At 46.0% G+C, this 26,699-nt stretch overlaps 1 long non-coding RNA gene across 1 annotated transcript in view; it reads right to left on the minus strand.

The window, feature by feature from the left end:
• Positions 1-26,699, minus strand: part of LOC119975264 — an 88,867-nt gene that overhangs the window by 17,433 nt on the left and 44,735 nt on the right. The gene's annotated exons all lie outside the window — the stretch shown is intronic.

Genomic DNA, 26,699 nt, shown 5'->3' on the forward strand with positions numbered 1-26,699 from the left:
GTATTTGACTGGAATGTCCCAGAAACATGGCGACCGTGTTGTAAAGAAAGCTTTTTATCGAGGCAGTGATGCACAAATCAGGATTTTCATCCATTCAATGTCCAGTAATTCATATTAAAACATTAGATAACTAGGCTAGTTATGCTGTTTGTTCAAAGGTAAAACTGATGCTAATGTTACATATTCTTAAAAGAATGGCATATTTGACGTGAGCATATAAACAAGTGTAACTTTTCCCCTAATTAGCCAGTAGTTTGAAACTTGACTTTTATTTGCAGCGGATTTTTTTTGTGTGCTTTGGGTAAATTACCGAATGCAAACTCAAAAATTAGAAATGTAGGAATATTCCATAATATTTGTTTGCACTAAGCTTGTAAATAATGAACTCATATTTTACAACTGCTAAATAACTTTTAATTCTACCTTTCTATGAGAGTATTCTAAGTGCCTTGGGACATTTCCCTACACTGTTAGGATCCCAGTTGGTGTTATAACTGAATGGGAAGTTCCCAGAACAGAACCCTGGCTTAAATGACAGTAACCTTTACTTTTCTTTATAAAAATGCAGGAACAGAATCACAGGACCCTTAATTAGGTTTAATAACCAAAAAAACATTTACTAAACATGGAAAATTGCATTATAATACAATACTGCTTTATTCACCCATTATATTAACAATTACACACAGATTTTAAGATTAACACAGATTACAAAGTACATATCAAGCTACAATGGTCTCATTAACACAAAAAAATCCCTTTTAAACACAGAAGATGACTGTGGTCAAGTACACGCAGTCCACTCTGAATTCAAGTTAAAGTCTGTGGATTTCACCTCAGAATCCTCCCAAATAGGGCAGCACGGTGGCCTAGTGGTTAGCATAACCGCCTCACGGCGCTGAGGTCCCAGGTTCGATCCCGGCTCTGGGTCACTTTCGCCCCCACAACCCAAAAATGTGCAGAGTAGGTGGATTGGCCGCGCTAAATTGCCCCTTAATTGGAAAAAATAATTGGCTAATCTAAATTTAAAAAAAAAAAAAAAAGAATCCTCCCAAATGAGTACCACATGAGGGGCGGGATTCTCCCACACTTGGCTCGATGGCCTGACACCGGCGGCAAGAACGGTGCAAACCACTCCGGCATCGGGCCACCCGGAAGTTGCGGAATCCTCAGCACTTCCGGGGGCTAGGCCGGCGCCAGAGTGGTTGGCGCCGCGCCAACCGGTGCCAAAGGGCCGCCATGGTCCCGTGCGTGGGCAGAACCGCCGGCATGTTCTGGCGCATGCGCAGGACCACCGACGTGTTCTTGCGCATGCGCAGGAGGTTTCTTCTCTGCGTCGGCCATGGCGGAGCCCTGCAGAGGCCGGCGCGGAAGGAATGAGTGCCCCCATGGCACAGGCCTGACCGCAGATCGGTGGGCCCCGATCGCGGGCCAGGTTACCGTGGGGGCCCGATCCCCCAGCACCCCCCCGAGGACTCCACTAGATGGCTTCCCAGCCAGGTCCCTCTGTGTGGGACCATGTCCATTTCACGCTGGCGGGGCTGGTCACAAATGGGCAGTCGCTCGGCCCATCAGGGTCCCGAGAGTTTAAAGAAAAAACGTTCACAATAATGATTTCCAAAAGCGGTGTGCATTCCGAAATCCTGTCCAGGTTTTCCAAATGGCACATTGTCTGTCTGTTTATTTATTCCAGTAAAGGGGCAATTTAGCGTGGCCAGTCCACATACCCTGCACATCTCTGGGTTGTAGGGATGAAACCCACGCAGACACGGGGAATGTGGAAACTGCACATGGACAGTGACCCGGGGTCGGTATCAAAACTGGGTCCTTGGCGTTGTGAGGCAGCAGTGCTAACCACTGCGCCACTGTGCCTCCCTTCAAATGACACTTTTTTTAAAATTTAGAGTACCCAAATCATTTTTTTTTCCAATTAAGGGGCAATTTAGCGTGGTGAATCCACCTACCCTGCAAATCTTTGGGTTGTGGAGGTGAAACCCACGCCAACATGGAGAGAATGTGCAAACTCCACACGGACAGTGACCCAGAGCCAGGATCGAACCCAGCCAAAATTTGCATATCTGAATATAATCGAATTAGAGATGGCTTTAGTAAGCTTAAGGCTGCACTTAATGTGAATGTTTGTGTGACATCGCTCTGATTCAATCTGAGCTACTATAATAATGTAATGTCTTACTATGTACTTCCTTAGTAATAAATCATAAATAAATCCAACCTCTCCTCTTTCATTTGCCAACCACATTGCAGTGACAGAATTTGCATTGTACATGATATTACCGTGATAATAATTATATTACACATCTTTTCATTCTCCCTACTAGTGGTAATACATTTTCTTTTTAGAAGTAGATACGGAGGGCGGGATTCTCCTCTACCCGGTGGGGCAGGGGGTCCTGGCGGGATGGAGTGGCGTGAACCACTCCGGCGTCGGGCCGCCCCAAAGGTGCGGAATCCTCTGCACCTTTAGGGGCTAGGCCGGTGCCGGAGTGGTTTGCGCCCCGCCGGCCGGCGTGGAAGGCCTTTGCCACACGCCAGCCGGGGCCGAAGGGACTCCGCCGACCGGTGGAAGTCCGCACATGCGCGGGAGCATCAGCGACTGCTGATGTCATCCTCGTGCATGCGCAGGGAGGGGTCACCTCCGCGTTAGCCATCGCGGAGACTGACACGGCTGACGCAGAGGGGAAAGAGTGCCCTCACGGCACAGGCCGGCCCGTGGATCGGTGAGCCCCGATCGCGGGCCAAGCCACCGTGGGGGCACCCCCGGGGCCAGATCGCCCCCCCCCCCAGGGACCCCGGAGCCCCTTGGTCTCGCCGGTAAGGGAGGTTGTTTAATTCACGCCGGCGGGACTGGCATTACAGCAGCGGGACTTCGGCCCATTGCGGGCCGGAGAATCGCCGGGTTGGGGGGGGGGGCGCCAACCGGCGCGGCGCGATTCCCGCCCCCGCCGAATCTCCAGTGACAGAGAATTTGGCGGCCGGCGGGGGCAGGATTCACGCCCCCCCCCCCCCGGCGATTCTCCTAACCGGTGGGGGGTGGGGGGGGGGGGGGGGGGGGGGGGGGGGGGGGTGGGTCGGAGAATCCCTCCCAGTATATTCAAATGTACAATTTCTTAACATCTGCGCTTATTCCTTAAACTTTCTACTTGAGAAATACAGGTAGCAAGCAGCAAAATCTTATGAAATCATTCTTCATTCACATCAGCTGTGGATGACGGTCAATATGCTCCCAACTGCAGCAAAACGCAGACACTGATGCCAATAGTAATTATCATGATTGCTTGGTCAGCAATCATCTCCTGTGGTGTGATGATAATCAGTGTGATTGCTCTAAATGGTCAGCATTAAGAGAGAATGTAACACGTGCTGTTGCTCTAATACACTGTGCCATGACGAAAAGACAGGGATTTGACCCTGCAAACTGGTTAAATGAGGCCAAACATTCCCGATTGCACAAAGGTACAGGAATGGGTCACTATGGGATCTAGGAGGAAGAGGAGGAGGAACAGGAAATCAAATTGCATTAAAATGACAACATTATAACAACAAAATTGCTCACAAGAGTCAACCCTGAAAAGACACAAACAAACCGATCTCAATGATGGTATTCTCAGGGTTTTATTTAACCCCTTTGAAGAGCTGAAACATTTTGAAGTTGCCGCTTTGTTATTAGAATAGTGCCCGTCTCATTTTCTTCATAAACAAAAACTTTTAAGTGAATAATACATTTTTGGGGCAGCATGGTGGCGCAGTCGTTAGCACTGCTGCCTCACAGCGCTGAGGATCCGGGTTTAATCCCGACCCTGGGTCACTGTCCGTGTGGCATTTGCACGTTCTCCCTGTGTCTGCATGGGTCTCGCCTCCAAGGATGTGCAGGGTAGGTGGATTGGCCACGCTAAAGTGCCCCTTAATTGGAAGAAAATAATAAGGTTCTCCAAATTTATAAAAGAAAATGTATAATACGTTTTTGGACTACATCGCCTTCACTCATAAGGACTTTTCATGTAAAGTGAGTTCATGATGTAGAGCTGTTGAATCAGATTGCATTTTACAAGTAAGAAAGACCACAGGTAAGTCACTGAAGTATCATAGAATCAAAGAATTTAGAGTGCAGAAGGAGGCCATTCGGCCCATCGTGTCTGCACCAGCCCTTGAAAAGAGCACGCTAATTAAGCCCATGCCTCCACCCTATCCCCCTAACCTTTATGGACACCAAGGGCAATTTAGCCCTTAGTGCCCTTAAGAAAATAAAGCTGATTTTCAAGAATGATGCATTGAGGGTCCAATTTATGTTCAACATTTTATGTGCCTTATTAGTTAAAAAAACAATTTTTGACCCAATTTTATTTGGTGTGGGCACAAATGCGGAGGGCATTTAACACGTCTAGCAGTATAAGAAGTGGTTTTCAGATCTTTTCAGATACTTTTGTCCTCTGTGGTGGGAACCCCCTGAAGTAAGTTCAATAAAATAACTTTCCTGCTTAAGACCACTGAAACATCAATAGTGTGAATGACAGCAATATTTTTCAGTTTCATCATTTAGTGTTTGCACCTGAGAATACAGTGCAGAATTGCATCTAAAAGGTTTTTATGAGATCCATGACTCAAATTTGTAGTATTTTCAAGGTTGGTTCCGAACTACCCACAATAGAGATTTGGAGACTAGCATAATATCACCACTGCAAATGATTTTACTTCAACCATCGCTCCCTTGACATTCAATGAGAATACCATCGCTGAGTTTCCCTCTATCAACATCCAGGAGTCCAAAGAGTTATCGGACTCGAAACGTTAGCTCTTTTGTCTCCCTACAGATGCTGCCAGACCTGCTGAGATTTTCCAGGATTTTCTGTTTCATTTCAGATTCCAGCATCCGCAGTAATTTGCTTTAATCAACATCCTGGGGGGGTCACCAATGACCAGAAACTGAACTATATCAGTCATATAAATACTGTGGCTACAAGAGCAGGTCAGAGGCTGGGAATCCTGTGGCAAGTAACTCACCTCCTGACTCCCCAAAGCCTGCCCACCAGTTACAAGCTACAAGTCAGGGGCGGGATTCTCCGACCCCCGCCGGGTCGGAGAATCGCCGGGGGCCGGCATCAATCCCGCCCCCGCCGTGTCCCGAATTCTCTGGCACCGGAGATTCGGCGGGGGCGGGAATCGCTTTGCGCTGGTCGGCGGGCCTCCCCCGGTGATTCTCCAGCCCACGATAGGCCAAAGTCTCGCTGCTGTCAAGCCTCTCCCGCCGGCGTGGATCAAACCACCTACCTTAACGGCGGGAGCAGGCTGCGCGGCGGGCTCCGGTGTCCTGGGGAGGGGGTGTGGGCGTGGGGTGATCTGGTCCCGGGGGGTGCCCCCATGGTGGCCTGGCCCGTGATCGGTGCCCACCGATCGGCGGGCGGGCCTGTGCCGTGGGGGCACTCTTTTCCTTCCGCCTTCGCCATGGTCTTCACCATGGCGTAGGCGGAAGTGACCCCTTCCCCTGTGCATGCACGGGGATGACGTCAGCAGCCGCTGACGTTCCGGCGCATGCGCGTACTTCCGCCGGCCGGCGAAGTCCCTACGGCACCGGCTGGCGTGGCGCCAAAGGCCGTCCACGCCAGCCGGCGGAGTGCCAACCACTCCTGTGCGGGCCTAGCCCCTCAATGTTAGGGCTTGGCCCCTAAAGGGGCAGAGACGTCCGCACCTTTGGGGCAGCCCGCGCCGGAGTGGTTCACGCCACTCCATCACGCCGGGACCCCCCGCCCCGCCGGGTAGGGGAGAATCCCGGCCCAGGATGTGATGAAATACAATCTACCCGCCCGGATGAGAACAGCTCCAATAACACTCAGGAAGCTTGACACCATTTAGTACAAAGCAGCCTGCTTGACTAGCACCCCTTCCACCAACATTCACTCCCTCCACCACCAATGGAGTGGCAGCATTGTGTACATCTACAAGATGCACTGCAGGAACTCACCAAGACTCCTTATGTAGCATTTACCAAACCCACGGCTGCTACCATCTAGAAGGACAAGGGCAGCAGATACGTGAAAATAATTCAAATCCAAGTCATTTGCCATCCCAACCTTGAAATGCATCACCCTTCCTTCAATGTGGCTCCGTCAACGTCCTGGAACTCCCTTCCTGACAGCACTGTGGGTGCACCTACACCACTGGGATAGCAGCAGTTCAAGAAAGGTGTTAATCACCATCTTCTCAAGGGAAATTAGCAATAGGCAATAAATACTGGCCGAGCCAGCGATGCCCACGTCCTGTAAACGAATAAAGAAAAAGAAATAGGAACTGACAGTACATGGCAGGGAAAATTTGAGAACTTATTGTTTCATTGAGGAGCTGAATTTGACGGGATTAGTTATGTCTTATGGTGAAATTCAGCATCTTCTGCCATCCAATCCCTACTTATGGCACCACATGGCAAAGATTCTCTCTCTGTGCTTTGTGTAATAAACCTATAAACACATTCCTTAATAAACGGGTTTACAATGCAATTACACATGAATGAAGAAAATCTAGCCCTCCTGTGATTAATCTGTGATGAATTTGTCTCACTCTCCTGATTCTGCCTTACATGGGAATAGCTACAGAAACAGCACAAGGACATTTTCCTTCGCTGGAATCCATGCACTTATCACCAATTCTGCTGAGGTTATATAATTTACCAGATTTAACACAGCACATTAGGAACTTATCCTACAAATATCCCGGAAGATGCTGTCTTCACGGTGCTCATCTTCTTCAAACACATCTTTAAAAGTAATTCACAGCAGCAAATAATTGATCAAGAATATTAAGAGTCACTTCAGTCACACAAGGTTATAACAGTTCCAACTATGTGACTGTCTATTAACATGTTGTCCAATGCCTGAATCTAGATTGTGAGCAACACTGACATTTAACAGATTCATATGAGGTTGCTCTATCTGTTACATGAGGTAAGTTAATGCATTATTAATATGAGAAATGTGTTACAATAAATAACAACAGCGGGACTCTTCCCCAGCGGGATTCTCCGTTGCGCTGGCAGCGCACCCACGCCTGCAGGTTTCCCGGCATCTCGGGATGGCCACAATGGGAAATCCCGGGTGCGATTCTCCGCTGCTCACGGCGGGTCGGAGAATAGCGGGAGGGCCTTCCCGACATTTTTCCCGACCTCCCGCTATTCTCCCCCCCCCCCCCCCCCCCCCCACAGCCGCCCCACTACCCGAATCGCTGCTCGCTGTTTTCTACGGCGAACAGCGATTATCCCCAGGCCGATGGGCCGAGTTCCCAGGCCTTTACGGCCGTTTTCACGAACGCAAACACACCTGCTCTCACCGTTCGTAAAAACGGCCGCAAAGTGCCGTTCCGGACAACCATGGCACCGATTGGCACGGCTGCACCATGGCCGTGCCAAGGGTGGCATGGGCCCGCGATCGGTGCCCACCGATCGCGGACAGCGGGTCCGATTCCCGCGCACTCTTTGTTCCTCCGCCGCCCCGCACATGCGCGGGTTGGAGCCGTCCAATCCGCGCATGCGCGGCTGACGTCATCGTGCACGTCAGCCGCCGTGACCCTTGGCGCACGTTCTTAGCGACGGTCGCTAAGCCCGCGATGCCGTGCTTCGCGGGGCCGCGCTGCTAGCCCCGCCCGGGGGGGAGAATCGGGTCCCGGGAGGGGGCGCGGAGGCTGCCGTGAAACACAGCCAGTTTCACGGCAGCCTTTACGACTCTCCGCATTTGCGGAGAATCGCGCCCCCCATTAGTAAGTGGTGAATCCCGCTGCCGGCAAGGTCATGCTGCACAGGAAAACATGGCTGGCAGACGGGAGAATCCCGTCCCAGGTAATTGTAATCGGAACTTTGATGGAAAATGGGAGGACAGTAAATTCTACCTTACCAACAGAAATTCAAATTCTCTATTATAATGATTAAGCAATCGACATTGGTATTAGAACGTAAATTGTATATCAAATACCTTGGGCGGATTTCTCCGTCCCGCCGCACCAGATCTCTGGTGCATCGTGCCCCCGGGATTCTCCATCTCGCTGCACCAGATCTCTGGTGCATCGTGCCCCCGGGATTCTCCATCTCGCTGCACCAGATCTCTGATGCATCGTGCCCCCGGGATTCTCCATCTCGCTGCACCAGATCTCTGGTGCATCGTGACCCCGGGATTCTCCATCTCGCTGAACCAAATCTCTGGTGCATCGTGCCCCCGGGATTCTCCATCTCGCTGCACCAGATCTCTGGTGCATCGTGCCCCCGGGATTCTCCATCTCGCTGCACCAGATCTCTGATGCATCGTGCCCCCGGGATTCTCCATCTCGCTGAACCAAATCTCTGGTGCATCGTGCCCCCGGGATTCTCCATCTCGCTGCACCAGATCTCTGGTGCATCGTGCCCCCGGGATTCTCCATCTCGCTGCACCAGATCTCTGGTGCATCGTGCCCCCGGGATTCTCCATCTCGCTAGCTGACTAATGGGGTTTCCCACTGAGGGCAGCCCCATGCTGTTGGGAAATTCCCGGGCTGTCGGCGAAATGGAGAATCCCGCTCCATACCTATATAGCCACATAGATTAGATGATATATTATGAACTCCACCTAATTTATCTTATCTCATCAGGGAAACACTTTCAAAGTTTCTCCTGGTGCTAAAAGTAGTTCCATTGAAAGTCAGCAATATCTCTTTAATCCATAATTATTGATCCTAAATCAACTGCCAACACACAAAAGGATGATATTATCATCGCTGGAATCCTTGTTGTCCACACAGCATTTAACTCTTATTGTCTTTTTGATGGTTACGATGTTAGCTTTATTTCATGTCAAAGCAATTACACCAAGGCGATGATTAAATTACCAATCTGTAGATATTGCCCAAGTATTATATTCCAGCTTAACTTCAAGCAGACATACATTGATGTATATTGGATTCTTCTTCGATTGTACTTTGCATATTACTGCAAGCTATCAACTTATTTAAAACGAAAACACCCTCAATTGTGTCAGAAACCCATGTTTTGCAAATCAAAAGTAACACTTTATGATAGATATAGAGGTTTAATGAAAAGTCATTGACCTGAAACATTAACTCTGCTTCTCTCACCACAGATACTGTCTCGGACCTACTGAGCATTCCAACAATTTCTGTTTATATTTTAGATTTCCAGCATGTGCAGTATTTTGCATATATTTGCCGAGCAAGAAATGCCGGAATTGTCTATCATGACTTGACAACCCAATACTACATTTCTTGAAGGACAGGCAGATCAATGCACCAAAATCATAGCTATAGCGCAAGGACACACATGGACTGTTCCAAGGAAAGGAACCTTCCAGTTTACACAAACTCTTGGCAATTTAGAATGTTTCAACTTCTGAAAAGCATCGACATTACAAATGCTAATATGTTTGGAATTCTTTTCCTTCCACTCGCAAGAAATTGAGAAACGTTTACACACACACACACATGCACACACTTCCATGCTTCGGTGAATAACAGAAAGTGGGGCTGGTTTCTCCCTTCCTAACCTAAAAGCTGCAATGTCAATTGTTCCACCCCCATCCCCACCCCCAGTTCAGATCAGTCAATGTTGATTCGGGATTGAAACATGGACCTTCCTAGCTGTTATGCGCAAGCTGCCCACTGGATAAACTTGTTGAAACATTGGAAAAGTAAATGCCTCTACGTCTGAACATTGCTCCTCCATCTGATCAAACTAATAATCTGCACCTCATAATCCATGCTGTTTGTCATTTTTATAAATGACCTGGAGGAGGGCGTAGAAGGATGGGTGAGTAAATTTGCAGATGACACTAAAGTCGGTGGAATTGTGGATAGTACGGAAGGATTTTGCAGGTTACAGAGGGACATAGATAAGCTGCAGAGCTGGGCTGGGTGGTGGCAAATTGAGTTTAATGCAGAAAAGTGTGAGGTGATTCATTTTGGAAGGAGTAACAGGTAGACAGAGTACTGGGCTAATGGTAAGATTCTTGGTAGTGTGGATGAGCACAGAGATCTCGGTGTCCATGTACATAGATCCCTGAAAGTTTTTATTATTTTTTTTTATCAAACAATTTTATTGAGGTATTTTTCGGCATTGTAAACAGTTACAGATAACAACAAAAAAAAAACAAACAAGGCAAAAATGTGCAAACATCAATGTAAAATCAATACTTCAATCGAACCATACTGCACAAGCCCACTCCTCTCCCATCGAATTGATCCCTGAAAGTTGCCACCCAGGTTGATAGGGTTGTTAAGAAAGCGTACGGTGTGGTAGCTTTTATTGGTAGAGGGATTGAGTTTCGGAGCCATGAGGTCATGTTGCAGCTGTACAAAACTCTGGTGCGGCCGCATTTGGAGTATTGCGTGCAGTTCTGGTCGCCGCATTATAGAAAGGATGTGGGAGCATTGGAAAGGGTACAGAGGAGATTTACCAGGTTGTTGCCTGGTATGGAGGGAAGATCTTATGAGGAAAGGCTGAGGGGCTTGAGGCTGTTTTCGGTAGAGAGAAGAAGGTTAAGAGGTGACTTAATTGAGGCATACAAGATGATCAGAGGATTAGATAGGGTGGACACTGAGAGCCTTTTCCCTTGGACGGTGATGTCTAGCACGAGGGGGACATAGCTTTAAATTGAGGGGAGATAGATATAGGACAGATGTCAGAGGTAGGTTCTTTACTCAGAGAGTAGTAAGAGCGTGGAATGCCCTGTCTGCAACAGTAGTGGACTCACCAACATTAAGGGCATTTAAATGGTCATTGGATAAACATATGGATGATAAGGGAATAGTGTAGATGGGCTTTAGAGTGGTTTCACAGGTCAGCGTAACATCGAAGGCTGAAGGGCCTGTACTGCGCTGTTATGTTCTATGTTCTATGTTCTATGGCCAGATTGTCTCAAATGATTGTACCACTGGAAATATGGATATATAGAAATATATATATATGTTCTAGACAGTTCCTTACAAGGATATTTCTTAATTTTACTTTCTTGACAAGTGCACAAAAAGACTGGAAATTACATTCTACTCTTAAAAAGAGGCTGCTGAACTTCTCTGAAGATGCTGGTAGACAAACCCCTCGCTACCACAATGTCTGACTGCTAAAATCAAAATGCTCACTTCCATTTACGTTTGCAATTCAATAAGTAAGCATAACACCAGTTTACCACAGGCTACTTTGAAAAACAAATGACACACTATAGACGAAAAGTTGGATTGAAGCTGACACCTCTGTAATAATGAACATTTAGCGAATGCAATGCAGATATCTCCAAAAACCAGGCAGAGGAATATGCAGCAGCAGGAGGAGGTGTGGAGGAGCTGTAGCTTGTTAAATTTGCGACTAGCTCTGTTGAAGATGACCACTGCGCGTGAGCAGTCGCTTTTGTGTAGATTGTTCAGCTGATAATGCATAAAAACTGTGCAGGCAAGCCTCGCTCGAGAAACCGTAAAAGTCTGAAGCCAATTTAAAAATTGATCTTTATCACAAAGCGCACACTCATCTTTGTAATTACTTGTGTAACACTGGAACTTTGTGATATCTAATGGTGTTAAATACACAGAGGAAAGCCTGTTCAAGACACCACAGCACATTTATTCTATACATTTCAAATAGATAGAGAAAGGATTACGAATGGCTAAAACACACAGACCTCCATTACCTTAGTCATTGCAAACAATGGCATAAACAGAATTATTAATTTTCAGGGAATGTATTAATAGGTCGCCTGTATCTAAATCAATGTACATATCCTCATTCTGCAATGCTCAATCCTCTCTGATAAAAAGAACAACCAGCACAAGGCAGCAATAAGTCCACAGGGCAATGTTAACAAGTTGCAATCGCTGAAAAGTTTATAAAATATTTTCAATTACAAACCTCAACTTCAAAGAATGGTATCGCCATTTTGGAAACCACGTAAACACCAACTACCACGCACACTATCGATCTCACGAGATGAAAAGACATTTGACACGTCACGTGTGCATCAGGTGACGTAGAAGGCTTAACTTTACAGGATCTACCTCGATAGCAAGTTGGGTGTTTGTGATTTGCGCTTTGAGTATCTGAATGGATCAGGGTTGCCCGTGTTTTATGGAATATTTTACCATTCACTGCCTTTAGCTGGTTGATACAACGTGTAGCACTGGTTTTTCAAAACATGTTTTTAACATGATTAAGAAGTGACTATCATGCAATTATGGATAATGTCACCCTTTAGAAACACTGCAACCTAAATAATAGAAAGCACATTGCGTGTACTCCAATAATAGCCTACAGAGTGATGGGATACTATAAAATAATTCAATTCACAATAAAAGAAAACCTATAAATTGCTCACTGCCATTAAGTTAATGGTTCTCCTAATGTCACTTGGGGAATTATTTTGTGTTCTCCTACTTCTCCCAGCCCGTGGTTCTATGACACTTGTAAACTACTTGCTTTCTTGAGGGCGACAGCAAATGAGAGGGCACGGTAGCACAGTGGTTAATACTGTTGCTTCACAACGCCAGGGTCCCAGGTTCGATTCCCGGCTTGGGTCACTCTCTGTGCGGAGTCTGCACGTTCTCCCTGTGTCTGTGTGGGTTTCCTCCGGGTGCTCCAGTTTCCTCTCACAAGTCCTGAAAGACGTGCTGTTAGGTGAATTGGACATTCTCAATTCTCCCTCTGTGTACCCAAACAGACGCTGGAATGTGGGGACTAGGGGCTTTTCACAGTAACTTTAATTGCAATGTTAATATAAGCCTACTTGTGACAGTAAAGATTATTATTATTAAAATTAAATGGGCTTTAGTCACAGTTTGAAATAAGTAGGTTAAAAGCAGACATGATTTCTTGGGAATGTGTATCTGCATTATTATTCCAAAGAGAAATTTCATCTCAATGGTTTCATTATTCAATGACCAAACTCAGATACCGTAACCATTACTTTTATCTGGGACGGCTTCCATTTTAAACAGGTATAATAGTAGACCTGTAAATCATTAAAAATATTCATATTCTCTGGGCTTATATAAAGACTTCAGGTTATCAATCTGGCCCAATAAGGAAAAACCAATGATTTTACAGTTGCCGTCCTGCCCCCGACATCATGTATTGGAAAATCATTTGGCCTTGCTCGCCATTTTACACCTGGGTGCTTGAAGAATCATGCCCACAATTCCCTCAGATGCACTGCTGCAGCTGAGGTCTTACCAATGCTGGCAGGAACTCAGGAAAATGACTCCAGAAGGTTCGTAGGGCTGAATTATCCGGTTTGGATGCAGGGTCCAGAAAAATAGGGAGAAGCTATTTCAGGATGCCTTCTTGTCACTGTGGAATTTTCCCACGGAGTTGGTGATTCCATTGTGCTACTTACAGACCTAATTAGATCCAAATTTGTGGGCTCTTTGGAGGTGCTCTCCACTGTGACAATCCGAGAAGCCATCGGAATCAGAGACTTCATGCCCATAGAGGGTTTTTTGACTGGAAATGCCGAAAATATGTTTTCGGAGGGGCTTCCCTTCTACTTTGAGGGATCCAAGGGTTTCATCCTGTGGCCACCTAAAATGGCCACCTGCAAAGGATAAAGGGAATTGTGGTCAAGTCGGGACACAGACAGTGCACAGCTCCTGTGTATTGAGCAAAGGAAAACCAGACCGAACTGAGACTTGCACCTATTAAAGGTCAATCACCGATTTCCCCAGGACAATAGACTCAAATTAAGGAATAGTAACAGTAGCAGACTCCCCGGTGCCACCTCCCCTTATTAGGAAAGACATACGCACTTGGAACAATAATGAGTAGGACCTGTCCAGCCATCAAGGTACCCGCCCCTAATTGGCCGGTATCGATCAGAGTGATCGAGACCCTATCGACCCATTGGATCCTGAATGAACCCCGCCCAAAAGGGCGTGAAAGATAAGAAGGATAAGAAGCCCTGCGCACTAGGGATCGGTCTCTTTTGGGACCGGCCTGTGCCCACTCCAATTGCAGCATAACGACAAGCCAAGTTCAAGACCATGATCGCTACCTGAGAGAGACGAGCCGCAGCCGAGACAAACCTGACGATTTCCAGCCGACACATGTGGGGACTCAGATAAAGGCCTTATCTACCCGCACAGAGCTGGTCATCCAGAAATTAAGTAAAGGCCTTCTTAGTTGTTAGGTGTAGTTTAATGCATAGCCGCATGAATCATTGCACAGAGAGATAAGTATTGTGTTTAATAATGAACTGTCTTTTGAACTAACATATTGGTTGTGTGGACATTTGGTCAATACAAGAAACATACTCACTGCTTGTGGTTTGATAGTAAAGTGGCAACAACCCCAAATCAGTATAACTGTATTCACAATCCCGCCAGAGCAACACACACCAATCCCGGTAGGATTGCCAAAGCCATAGAATCACTGGCACTCTGATTTGGGCCAGCTTTATTGACAGACTTTAATAGAATGAAGGCCATGGATGTGGCCAAATAGGAGGCAGGTTCTGGGAAGATTGTGCTGTACGGTGCACACCTGCTCAGGATGGTATTGGGATGCTATTTGTTCCCAACATTTGGGGGGGGGGGGGGACCTGCTGCGGGGGGGGGGGGGGTCAACTTCGGCGAGACCGGAAGATCCTGCCGGCAGAAAGGATCAGGAAATCCTGTCCAGAGAATCATCCAGCTCATCATAACTCTGTCAGCTCTTTGAAACGGTGATGCAATTATCCCCCATTTCCCTGGTCGTTCTACAAATCCCTGCAATGGTTTACCTTTAAAGTATTTATTCAATTCCTTTTTGAAAGTTACTACTGAAACTGGCCCATGTAATTGTCAGTATCAATAGTGCTGAGATGAAGATGATGGACAGCTTCAAATTCCAAGGTGATTGATTAACAGCACCAACAATCTGTCCTGGTTCACCCACTTCGATGCTACGACCAAGAAATTACAACAGCGTCTATACTTCTTCAGGAAATTAAGGAATTCTGCATATCCACAATGACTCTTACCAATTTTTACAGATAGAAAACATCCTATCTGGCTGCATCACAGCCTGGTATGGCAACTACTTGACCCAAAAACCGTAAGAAATTACAGAGAGTCGTGAACACAGCCCAGTCCATCACGCAAGCCCACCTTCCATCTATTGACTCTGTCTACACCACCTGCTGCCTTGGGAAAGTGGGCAGTATAATCAAAGACCCCTTCCACTCGGGTTATTCACTCTTCCAACTTCTTCCATCGGGCAGAAGATTGACACTTAGAGCACGCACCAATAGATTTGAAAACAGCTTCTTCCCCGCAGTTACCAGATTCCTGAATGGCCCTCTTATGGACTGAACTGATCTTTCTACACATCTTCTCTACAGTTGTAGCATTATATCCCGTATACTTCACCCGCTGTCTATATTTATGTATTTTCATTATGTACGCTCATGTATTTATCGGATGTTCTATGTTTCCATGTATGGAGTGATCTGCCTGGACTACACGCAAAACATTACTTTTCACTGTACCTCGGTACACATGACAATAAATCTAAATCTAATCTAATCTAAATTGCCTCCACATTCCTTTCAAGTAGTGTATCCCAGATTAGAACAACTGACTGCTCATAATTACATTCCTCCTCATCTCCTCCCTGGCTTTTTTGCACACCACCTTACATTTGTGTTCTTTGGTTAATGGCCCTCCTGTCAGTGGAATCAATTTCTCCGTGTTTGCACTGTCAAAACCCCTTGACATTTTCAAACCCTTTATGAATCTTCACTTAATTTCCTTTGTCCTGTGGGGAACAAATCCAGCGTCCACAGTTTCTCCAGATAGCTGAAGTCTCTGATCCCCATCCCTGTTATAGGAAATCTCTGCCTCCTCTCCAAGGCGTGGTTACCTGAATTGGACATGATACTCCAGTTGAGGCCTACATAATGGTTCAATATGCTGCAGTATAACCTCCTTGCTTTGTACGCTGTACTTCTATTTATTCAGCTGCGGGTACCATACCCTCTCCAGCCTCTTCTTTTTTTAAAATAAATTTAGAGTACCCAATTCATTTTTTCCAATTAAGGGGCAATTTAGCCTGGCCAATCCACCTACCCTGCACATCTTTGGGTTGTGGAGGCGAAACCCACGCAAACACGGGGAGAATGTGCAAACTCCACACGGACAGTGACCCAGAGCCGGGATCGAACCTGGGACCTCGGCACCGTGAGGCAGCAGGGCTAACCCACTGCGCCACCGTGTTGCCCCTCCTGCCTCTTCTAAGATTTATATATGTAAACCCCCAGGTCTTCCTGTTCATGCCACACTCTACAACTGGACTGTTCTGTTTGTTCAAAAAATATTTTTATTGAAATATTTTCATTTTTAACAATATAGCTATATAAAAATGGATGTGACAAGTTACAGTATAAATGAAATATAACCAACAGTTTAGATCACATCGAACAAACCCACGCCTCAACCCACCCCCTCAACCGTAAACTAACCCCCCCCCCACAACTGACTAACTCTTTAAAAAAGGAAATTAATGGCACCATCTCAGATTGAACCCCTCAACCGACCCAATGACAGTGTTGTAGACCTTCTCCAAATGCAAAAATTCCATAAGGTCACAGCCAGGCCGAGGCACTGGGCGGAGTAGGAGACCTCCACCCAAGCATAACTCGCTTCCAGAGTAATAGCGAGGCAAAAGTGAGAACATCCACCTTCACCCCATCTTCAGCACCGGCGAGTGCGATACTTTGAAAACAGCCACCAAAGGACAAGGCTCCAGTTTGACGCTGAGAATTACTGACATGGTGCTAAAGAAGCTTAACAACTTAGGGCATGACCAGAACATATCAGTGTGGTTAGCCGGCCCCAAAACACATCTCACACTTGACCTCCACTCCCACAAAGAAACCACCCATCCTAGCCTTGGTCAGATGAGCCCTATGCACCACATTAAACTGGATTAGGCTGAGCCATTCACAGGAGGAAATGGAGGTTACCCGGTGAAGGGCCTCACTCCATATCTCCTCATCCAAAATGGGTCCCAATTCCCTTTCCCACTTGCATTCCCTCATTCACTCGGACCAACTCCACTGATAAGATCCGGCCAAAGATACCCAAAATACTCCCCCCACCAGACCATGCTAAAGACAGAATCCTCCTCAACAGGGAACACAGAGGCGACAGGGAAAATGAGGGGAAAGTCACATAAAGTTACAAATATAGAAGTATCGGAACAAGTTCGTCCCAGAAAGTTGAAACTTTACTGAAAGTTCCTCCAAGCTGGCAAACCGCTCCTCACAAACAAGTCACCCCTCACAAACAAGTCCCCAAACTTCTCAAGATCCTTCCTCTTCCAAGACCTAAACCTCGAGTCCAAACTTGAAGGCTTAAAAAGATTGTTCACACAAATAATGGCCAACAACGACATGGAGCTAAGCTTAAAATGTTGTCTATATTCCTTCCATCTCCTCAGGGTGGACACCACTACCGGGTTCGAAGAAAACCTCACAGGGGAGAATGGATGCGAGGCAGTTACCAAGGCACCCAAACGAGAGCCCCTACACTCACCTCCATAGGGCCCGAACACGCATCGCTAACCCACCCCAACATCTTCTCAATGTTGGTTGCCCAGTAATAGAATAGCAAATTGGGTAACATTAACCCCTCCCCGCATCGCACTGTCTATCCCTCTTAAGAAACACCCGCCTGATCCTTGGGGCTTTGCACACCCAAATAGTTTTAAAAAAAATAAATTAGGAGTACCCAATTATTTTTTTTTCCAATGAAGGGGCAATTTAGCGTGGCCACCCACTTACCCTGCACGTCTTTGGGTTGTGGGGGTGAGACCCAAGCAAGCACGGGGAGAATGTGCAAACTCCGCACGGACAGTGACCTGGGGCCGGGATCGAACCCAGGTCTTCAGTGCCATGAGGCAGCTGTGCTAACCACTACACCACCATGCCGCCTTTGCCCACCCAAATATAAGAGGATGCCAACTTATTAACCCAAACAAAAAAGGACTTGGGGAGAAAAATGGGGAGACATTGAAAAATAAATAAAAACCTCAGGAGGACTTCATTTTAATAGCCTAGGCCCTACTCGCCAAGGACAGGGGAAGGTTATCCCATTTTTGCAGGTCAGATATGACCCCTCCCACCAGACTAGCGTAATTTAATTTATGGAGCGAGGCCCAACCATAGGCCACTCAGACAACAAAAGCTAGATCTGGTAAAGTGAAAAGGTAACACCCCCAGATTAGCTCCCTTCCCCGGGGGATTGACCAGAAAGTATTTGCTCTTACCCAGATCCAACTTATACCCAGAAAAGTAGCTTCATTATCTGATCCATAGTGGAAACTGGATCCGTAATATAAAAGAGCAGGTTGTCTGCATAAAAAGACACCCTATTTTCCCTCCTCCCCCGCCTTACCCCTTCCACTTATCAGAAGATCTTATCGCTAAGGCCATTGGTTCAATCGCTGAGCAAACAAAAGTGGAGATGGTGGACACGTTGCATCACCAACACCTTGTTTGGCGTCTGCGCTCAAAGGGGATAATGTTCAAAATGACCAACATTCCATGGGATCATTCTTCTTCTTTAGGATGAGAGATATAGAAGCCTGTGCAAGTGTAGCAGGCAATAATCCCCGGGACATGGAGTTGTTGAACATGTCCAATATTAATGGAGTCAGCTGATCTGCAAACATCTTACAGAACTCGATGGGGAACCCATCAGGGCCAGGGGCTTTACACGCTTGCATTGATCCAATATTTTCACTATCTCTTCAAGACTTAACGGGGCCTCCAGCTCCTCCCTTCACTCTCTCTCCACCAATTGAAAGGACAACCCATCTAAAAATTCGACCATGTCTAAATGCTCACTTATAAAGATTCTCATAGGATGTCTCGAAAGCTGCGTTGACTTTGCCCAGGGCGTAAGTCACACTGTCATTCGTATCCCTAACTTGCATGATCTCCTGGGATGCCACATTCCGCTGAAGTTGATGGGCTAAAAGATGACTGGGGTTCTCCCCATATTTATAAAATACCCCCCTCGAGCGCCGCAGCTGGCCCACCGCCTTACCTATTGACAATAATTCAAACTGCGTTTGCAACTTCTTCCTGTTTGCCAGCAACTCTGGGGTAGGGTCAAGTGAGCACCAATGGTTCACTCAAGGGTTGGGTTCAACAGCCTCTGCCATTCCACCCTTGCAGTCCTGTCCATATGTGCCTTATAGGATACTATCTCTCCTCTAATAACTACCTTAAGGGCTTCCCATAGTGAGGAGGGTGAGACAGACTTGTTCTTATTAAACTTAACATATTCCTCAATGGCCCAAGCCATATACCCGTAAAATTCTTTATCTGCTAATAGTGCTGCATCCCACCTCCAAGGTAGTCGCGGAGAGGGATCCGACTCCAGAATCAAGTCCACAAAGCCTGACCCGAGATTACAATAGCAGAGTACTCTGTCTTCCTCACCCAGGGGAGAGGGGACCTATCCACCAGAAAAAAGTCAATCCCAGAGCAAACCTGATTGACATGGGGAAAAAAATAAAGTTCCTTATCTCTTGGATGTAAAAAATACCATGGGTCTGCCCACCCCCAACCCCCTCCCCCCTCTGCTGTATAAAAGCTAACAACACCATCACTACCCCTGATGGAGCCAAAAACGTGGGCCTAGGTCGATCCATCTTCGGATCTAGAACACAGTTTAAATCCCATCCAAAAATTATTTGATGCGAGTCCAGTTCAGGAATGGAGGCCAACGACCTCCTAACAAACCCCGCATCATCCTAATATGGCGCATAAACATTGACCAGGACCACCATTGTGCCCGCCAAAGACCCAATTAACATCGCATATCTGCTGTTGATGTTCGCCACGGTCTTAGTCGCTGGAAAAAAGAGCCCGGGCCCTACCAGCGAAGCCGGAATGAAATACCTGGTTCGCCCACCCCTTCCGCAATCTGTTCTGGTCCCTTACCCACAAATGAGTCTCCTGCAAAAACATTGCACCATCACTCCGGCTCTTCAGGTGTTTTTCACTGGGTCACCCCACCCCGTTACATTCCAGATGACTAACCAAATTGGGGTCACCGCCCCCCCCCCCCCCCCCCCCCCCCCCCCCCCACTTATCCCGGAGTCAGCCATTTCCACCAAAAGGTGGATTTCAAGCAATTACCCAGAGAGTACATGCACAAAGCTCATCCAAGGTGGCCGCTGTTATAACCCGCACAGGAGCTTAGGGGTTGGTGCAATCAGTTTCCCTACGAGTCCCGCCGAATACGAGCTGCCCCACGAAGAGGGCGGTGTGCCCGAATCATCCATGGTTACGTTCTGTAGAAAGTCAGCAAGGTATGGTACTGACAGCGCAGACCCAGCTGGGATCTGACCTATATCTGACCAGTGTGTTGTAATAAACCAAGTTTTCTTTTACTAACTCAGTTCAGACTCACTTGTGGTCGACAGACGCTGCCAAACCCACCAGCAGAACGAAACAAAGAAAAACCTGAAGTCATTGTCAGCAGACTAACCCTAGCCCCACCCCCACCCCACCCCAAACAATACCCCTCACAAATCTTTACATCGGTAACATGAAAATGAACGATATCCCCACACGTCTACCCACAACCCGAAACAAAACAAAAACACTTAAGCTCCGTATCCCAAACTAAACTGGTGTAACAAGCTGCAGCTACTCTCCTGGCTGACTTTATTGTGAGCAGGACAGCCCCCGCCCGAGGTAAACAAAAATAAACTGCTGCCTGTCGTGAGGACATAGAGTAAAGCAAAATCCCTTCAAAAATCATATTCACCTCAGGAGCTGTACATTTCCCGTAACAACCGTAACATATATACCAACATTCCTCATCACATTAAGCCCCACACCAACATCCAACATGTAAAACAATCATCCCATTCAAGAACAAAGAAATATCAACACATATCTACAAGGAATCCCAATACCCCTTCCCAGGTGCAAAGGTAATTATAGCCCGTGGAAGGGGCTGGGAGGGTTGTGTCCAGGCAGTGCCCTGACCCTGGCCCCAGGTACTCTGGCACTGCCAGGGGGCTGTGCCAGGCGCTTGCTTTCTGTGGAGAGCTGTTTTTTTTCTAAATAACCTTCTTAAAGGTCATTGGCCCGAACAATTAACCCTGCTTCTGTCGTGGCTGACGCTGCCTGGTCTGAAGAGTGCTTTCAGCATTTTCTGTTTTATTTCAGAGGGAAGGAGATTGGCCCAGTATCTGTAGAATTTCTATCTTAGGTAGCGTACCAGCAGGTGTTCCTTCAGATACAGAGGAAACAAATAAAGATAAACTACAGAAGACTGAAAGATTGTTGTCGATAAAAGTCATGTGTAGAGTGTGAAGCCTGTACCAGCGCAATGTGTTAAGTTTAAAATTCCACATGGGTCTCAGCATGCTCAACAACTAACACAGGATATATAATGCCAATGCTGAAGAAACAACAAGCTGTAACCTTTTGTTACTCTTTCATGGGACGCAGGCATTGCTCGTGTCATGACAATGGAATATTGCCCCAAATTACCGACGGACATATTGAGCTTTTGAATAATGCATGTGTTTTTTTTTAAAAAGGACATACAAGCAAAAATTGGCTGAGATTGCAAAGTAACCACTTGCTGGAATTCCAACCTGTACAGAAAGAACGGAATGTCACATCTTTTCCAGACCGAGACGCTTCAAAGGGTGAGATGCAATGCAAAAACGGAACTGTAATCTCCTGCAGAGAAAATGGAGGCTAACTACCATCTCAGCAGAAACCATCTCCTCCTGTGAACTCTATTCCAGACTGTGGACATGATGCGAGTTGAAACAAAGCAGTCTTGGAGAAAGACTTGTTTAAGTTTTCTTCCCTTCCAGGACAAGAAAATGAATTAAAAACCAATTGCAACCCTGGTCTCTATCTGCTAGTCTGATATTCTCTTTTGTTACAATCCCAGTTAATGTCATAACTGCTCAAGAAGATCCCAGAATGGAACCCTGGCTCAAAGGACCATGGGCGCGATTCTCCATCCCGTCACTTTTATTTTTTAAAAATAAAATGTGGAGGAACAAAGTCACGGAATCGTTAATTAGTTTTAACAAGATAAAAACATTTATTAAGTATGAAAAAAATTAATTATGAAAAAATACACTTTTACTTCCCCAAGCTTAATAATTACACATAGGTTTTAAGACTGACATGGATTACAAAGTACATCTTAATTTACAATGGACTCATGAACGCAAAGTCTCTTTTAAGCACACAAGATGACTGTGGACAAATACACTCTCCACTCAGCCCCCAAGTAGAATCATAGAATCATAGAATTTACAGTGCAGAAGGAGGCCATTCGGCCCATCGAATCTGCACCGGCCCTTGGAAAGAGCACCCTACCTAAGATCACACCCCCACCCAATCCCTGTAACACAGTAACCCCACCCAACCCAACCCAACCTTTTTGGACACTAAGGGCAATTCAGCCTCGACAATCCACCTAACCTGCACATTTTTAGACTGTGGGAGGAAACCGGAACATCCGGAGGAAACCCACGCAGACACGGGGAGAAAGTGCCAACTCCGCACAGACAGTGACCCAAGTGAATGTTTGTGAATGACTTCTCAGAATGACAATGATTGTCATGTAAGGGTTTCCAAACTCCACTCCCTAAAACATGGTCTAAAATCATCTCTCATAACTATGCATTCCCTTACCGGTCTTGCACTTTGGAAAAAAGAATAGAGGCATGGACTATTTTCTAAACGGTGACAAAATTCATAATGCTAAAGTGCAAAGGGACTTGGGAGTCCTAGTCCAGGATTCTCTAAAGGTAAACTTGCAGGTTGAGTCCGTAATTAAGAAAGCAAATGTAATGTTGTCATTTATCTCAAGAGGCTTGGAATATAAAAGCAGGGATGTACTTCTGAGGCTTTATAAAGCACTAGTTAGGCCCCATTTAGAATACTGTGAGCAATTTTGGGCTCCACACCTCAGGAAGGACATGCTGGCACTGGAGCGGGTCCAGCGGAGATTCACACGGATGATCCCAGGAATGGTAGGCCTAACATACGATGAACGTCTGAGGATCGTGGGATTATATTCATTGGAGTTTAGGAGGTTGAGGGGAGATCTAATAGAAACTTACAAGATAATGAATGGCTTGGATAGGATGGACGTAGGGAAGTTGTTTCCATTAGCAGGGGAGACTAGGACGCGGGGGCACAGCCTTAGAATAAAAGGGAGTCACTTTAGAACAGAGATGAGGAGAAATTTCTTCAGCCAGAGAGTGGTAGGTCTGTGGAATTCATTGCCACAGAGGGCGGTGGAGGCCGGGACGTTGAGTGTCTTTAAGACAGAAATTGATAAATTCTTGATTTCTCGAGGAATTAAGGGCTATGGGGAGAGAGCGGGTAAATGGAGTTGAAATCAACCATGATTGAATGGTGGAGTGGACTCGATGGGCCGAATGGCCTTACTTCCGCTCCTATGTCTTATGGTCTTATGGTTTGCATTCTGAAATCCAGACCAGGTTTTCCAAATGACACCTTTAAACATACTTTCTGTTGCACTTTTAAGTCCAGGATTTTACACCAACTGCTTTAACTCGCAATTCCCAAACTGTATTAAAATGACATCAAACATTTCTACCACTACCTCTGAAGTCAGCTGTCCCACTTTAATCTAGTTATGCAACTGTCTCTTGAACTCAGCACATTTTATTCTCTTTCTTGAATTCTTCTGAACAATACTTTGGTCTCTGTTCACGTATCTCCAGAATCCTTGGACATTTTCCTTCATTTCTCCAGTTTCTTTAACTGCCGCTCTTCAGGTCTCGGCACTTGTTTTCTTAACCATTGCTGCGTGATTGGCTTTTCTTCTAGCAAGGCTGAGAGAGATACTCTCCCTCTAGCCTTCTGAACCAACAACTTTTAGCAGAGTTGTGAGAGCCTTCTCTCTTACTACTATTTCCAACCATGCACAAACTAGCTAAATTAAAGTCTAAAAGTTTCTCTACCTTACAAGGCCTCAGTTACTGAGCAACACCCCCTGCCTGCACCTTTTATTTATTCTTCACACCATAGCCCTCTCTAAGCACAATGGAGACACAATTGGAACTTACCCAACTCCCACACATGCAAACACCTCTGTCCAGCATGAATCTAACTTTAGTTTTTACCCTTCCAGGCATGGAAACATTAAACTAAACCCATTTAAATCTGTACCTTATTTCTAATGTTTACCAAACCAAATATAAATTTGGTTTTAAAATTATCTTTGTTTTCCGAACAAGTTCTACTATGTTAGTGTGTGCTGTGAAGGTCACAGCTGAAGAACATCCACTTGGCACCTCTGTGCTTGCAGGTAAAATAAAGAAATCTCTCTCTGTTTACTGGAAGTAAGTCACAAGTTAGCAAAGTCACAATCAGAAAGGATACAAAAGGACAATTCCTTTCAGCTAACCTACAGAACCAAGAGTCTCCAAACCACCTGCTCAACTGCGAAGTCAGCACTAATGGAATCACTCAACTAATGGGCGGCACGGTAGTGGTGAGCACTGTTGCTTCACAGCGCCAAGGTTCCAGATTCGATTCCGGGCTTAGGTCACTATCTGTGCGGAGTCTGCACGTTCTCCCTGTGTCTGCGTGGGTTTCCTCCGGGTGCTCCAGTTTCCTCCCACAAGTCGGGAAAGATGTGCTGTTAGATGATTTGAACATTCTGAATTCTCCCTCTCTGTACCCGAGCAGGCGCTGTAGTGTGGCGACTAGGGGCTTTTCACAGTAACTTCATTGCAGTGTTAATGTAAGCCTACTTGTGATACTAACAAAGATTATTATAATGGCTGCAATGTTTCACCATCCACTCTTCAAGGGCTAGACAAAAACTGATTTTTTATATCTTTTTTAACTTTTGTTTTTGGACTCACTTCTCATTTCTCGTCTGTGCCTATGTGTGCTGTGTTTCATTATTTTTTTTGTGTTTTAGTAACAATAAACTCACTCTTTCTTTAACTGAAGAAAGTTGGGTTAAATTTGTTCCTTTCAAAACATAGATACATTTAGGGTCATAGAGTCATAGAGGTTTACAGCATGGAAACAGGCCATTCGGCCCAGCTTGTCCATGCCACCCAGTTTCTCTCACTAAGCTAGTCCCACTTACCCACATTTGGCCCACATCCTTCTATACCCACCCTGATTTTAAAAGACAAAATCATACCCGCTTTTCCACTGTCTCTGGCAGCCCATTCCTAATGTTCACCACCCTCTGTGTGCAGAAATTTCCCCTCTGGTCTCTTTTGCATCTCTCCCCTCTCACCTTAAACCTTTTCCTCTAGTTTTAGAAACTAGAGTCCTGTACCTTTGGGAAAATATGTTGACTATTTGCACTGGGAAAAGGTTACAACAGGTAAGGATCCTTTTCAAAAAAATTTTTTAAAAAAATTAGTGTAACCCAATTATTTTTTCCAATTCAGGGACAATTTAGTGTGGCCAATCCACCTATCCTGCACATCTTTTGGGTTGTGGGGGCGAAACCCACGCAGACACAGGGAGAACGTGAAAACTCCACACGGACAGTGACCCAGGGCCGGGATTTGAACCTGGGTCCTCAGCGCCGTAGGCAGCAATGCTAACCACTGTGCCACCATGCTGCCCTGGATCCTTTTTAAATTAGTCTTGTTGTGACCAACCAAAGTGGTTGAATAAAAAAGGGGAGACAGTTCATCCCTCTTTGCCTGTGAGCATAACAATTTGGGGGTATTTCATTTGGAATCATGAAAGATTGGGGGACTTTACCCGAGAATCAGTTGTGTCAAATTGTGGGCTTGTTTGGGACATTGTTAGTGGACATTACCCAGGGACCGGTTGTAATTCTAGCAAGATCAGCATTTGTTGCCCATCCCTAACTACCCTTGAATTGAGAGATTTGCTGGGCCATTTCAGAGGGCAGTTGTTAGGGGCCAGGGTTCAGAAACCTCCAAAGTATGTCATGGAGTTCACCTGACCTACAACTGTTTATAGATTTTGGTTACGAGGAGCACAACGATATATATACACATGACCCTTAATAACTTCCCTTTCAACTGTTTCAAATTGATAACAACATCCACTAAACCAGGAAAACCCTTTTATCCAAAACGGTAGGTTTGAATTCTTTCCAGAAAACAGTTATCACTTTTAAATTATCAAGTGATCTGGACACCTTTTAACATGCAGAGGGTGCATGTTAGGGTGAGGGTGAGAGAAACCAAAGAAACCTTCTTTGTGTGAATCCAGCTTCCAACAGTGTAAGCCGAAAGTAAAACTCACAGCCACAGCCAGCTCCCAGCTCAAAACGAAAGTAAAAACCAGAGCCACAGCCCAGCTCCACCCACACAATGACATCACTGCAGCCAGTTGAGAAGACAAAACATTTCTTAAAGGGACACTCCCATGGCACAGTTAAGAATCAACCACGTTGCTACGGGTCTGGAGTCACATGTAGGGTGGCAGATTTCCTTCCCGAAATGTCATTCCTGAACCAGATGAGCTTTTACAACAATTGATGATAGTTTCATACTTTATTTCTGGGACTAGATTTCAATTAGAGATGTATTAATTGAATTCAAATTTCACCAGTTGCTAGGGGGAGATTTGAAACAATATCTCCAGAGCATTAGCCTTGGATTTAGACTAGGTCAGTGACATTACCACACCTCCCACCTGGGCTATTCACTCTTCTAACTC

Source organism: Scyliorhinus canicula, chromosome 12, assembly GCF_902713615.1.
Source record: "Scyliorhinus canicula chromosome 12, sScyCan1.1, whole genome shotgun sequence".
Classification (NCBI taxonomy): domain Eukaryota; kingdom Metazoa; phylum Chordata; class Chondrichthyes; order Carcharhiniformes; family Scyliorhinidae; genus Scyliorhinus; species Scyliorhinus canicula.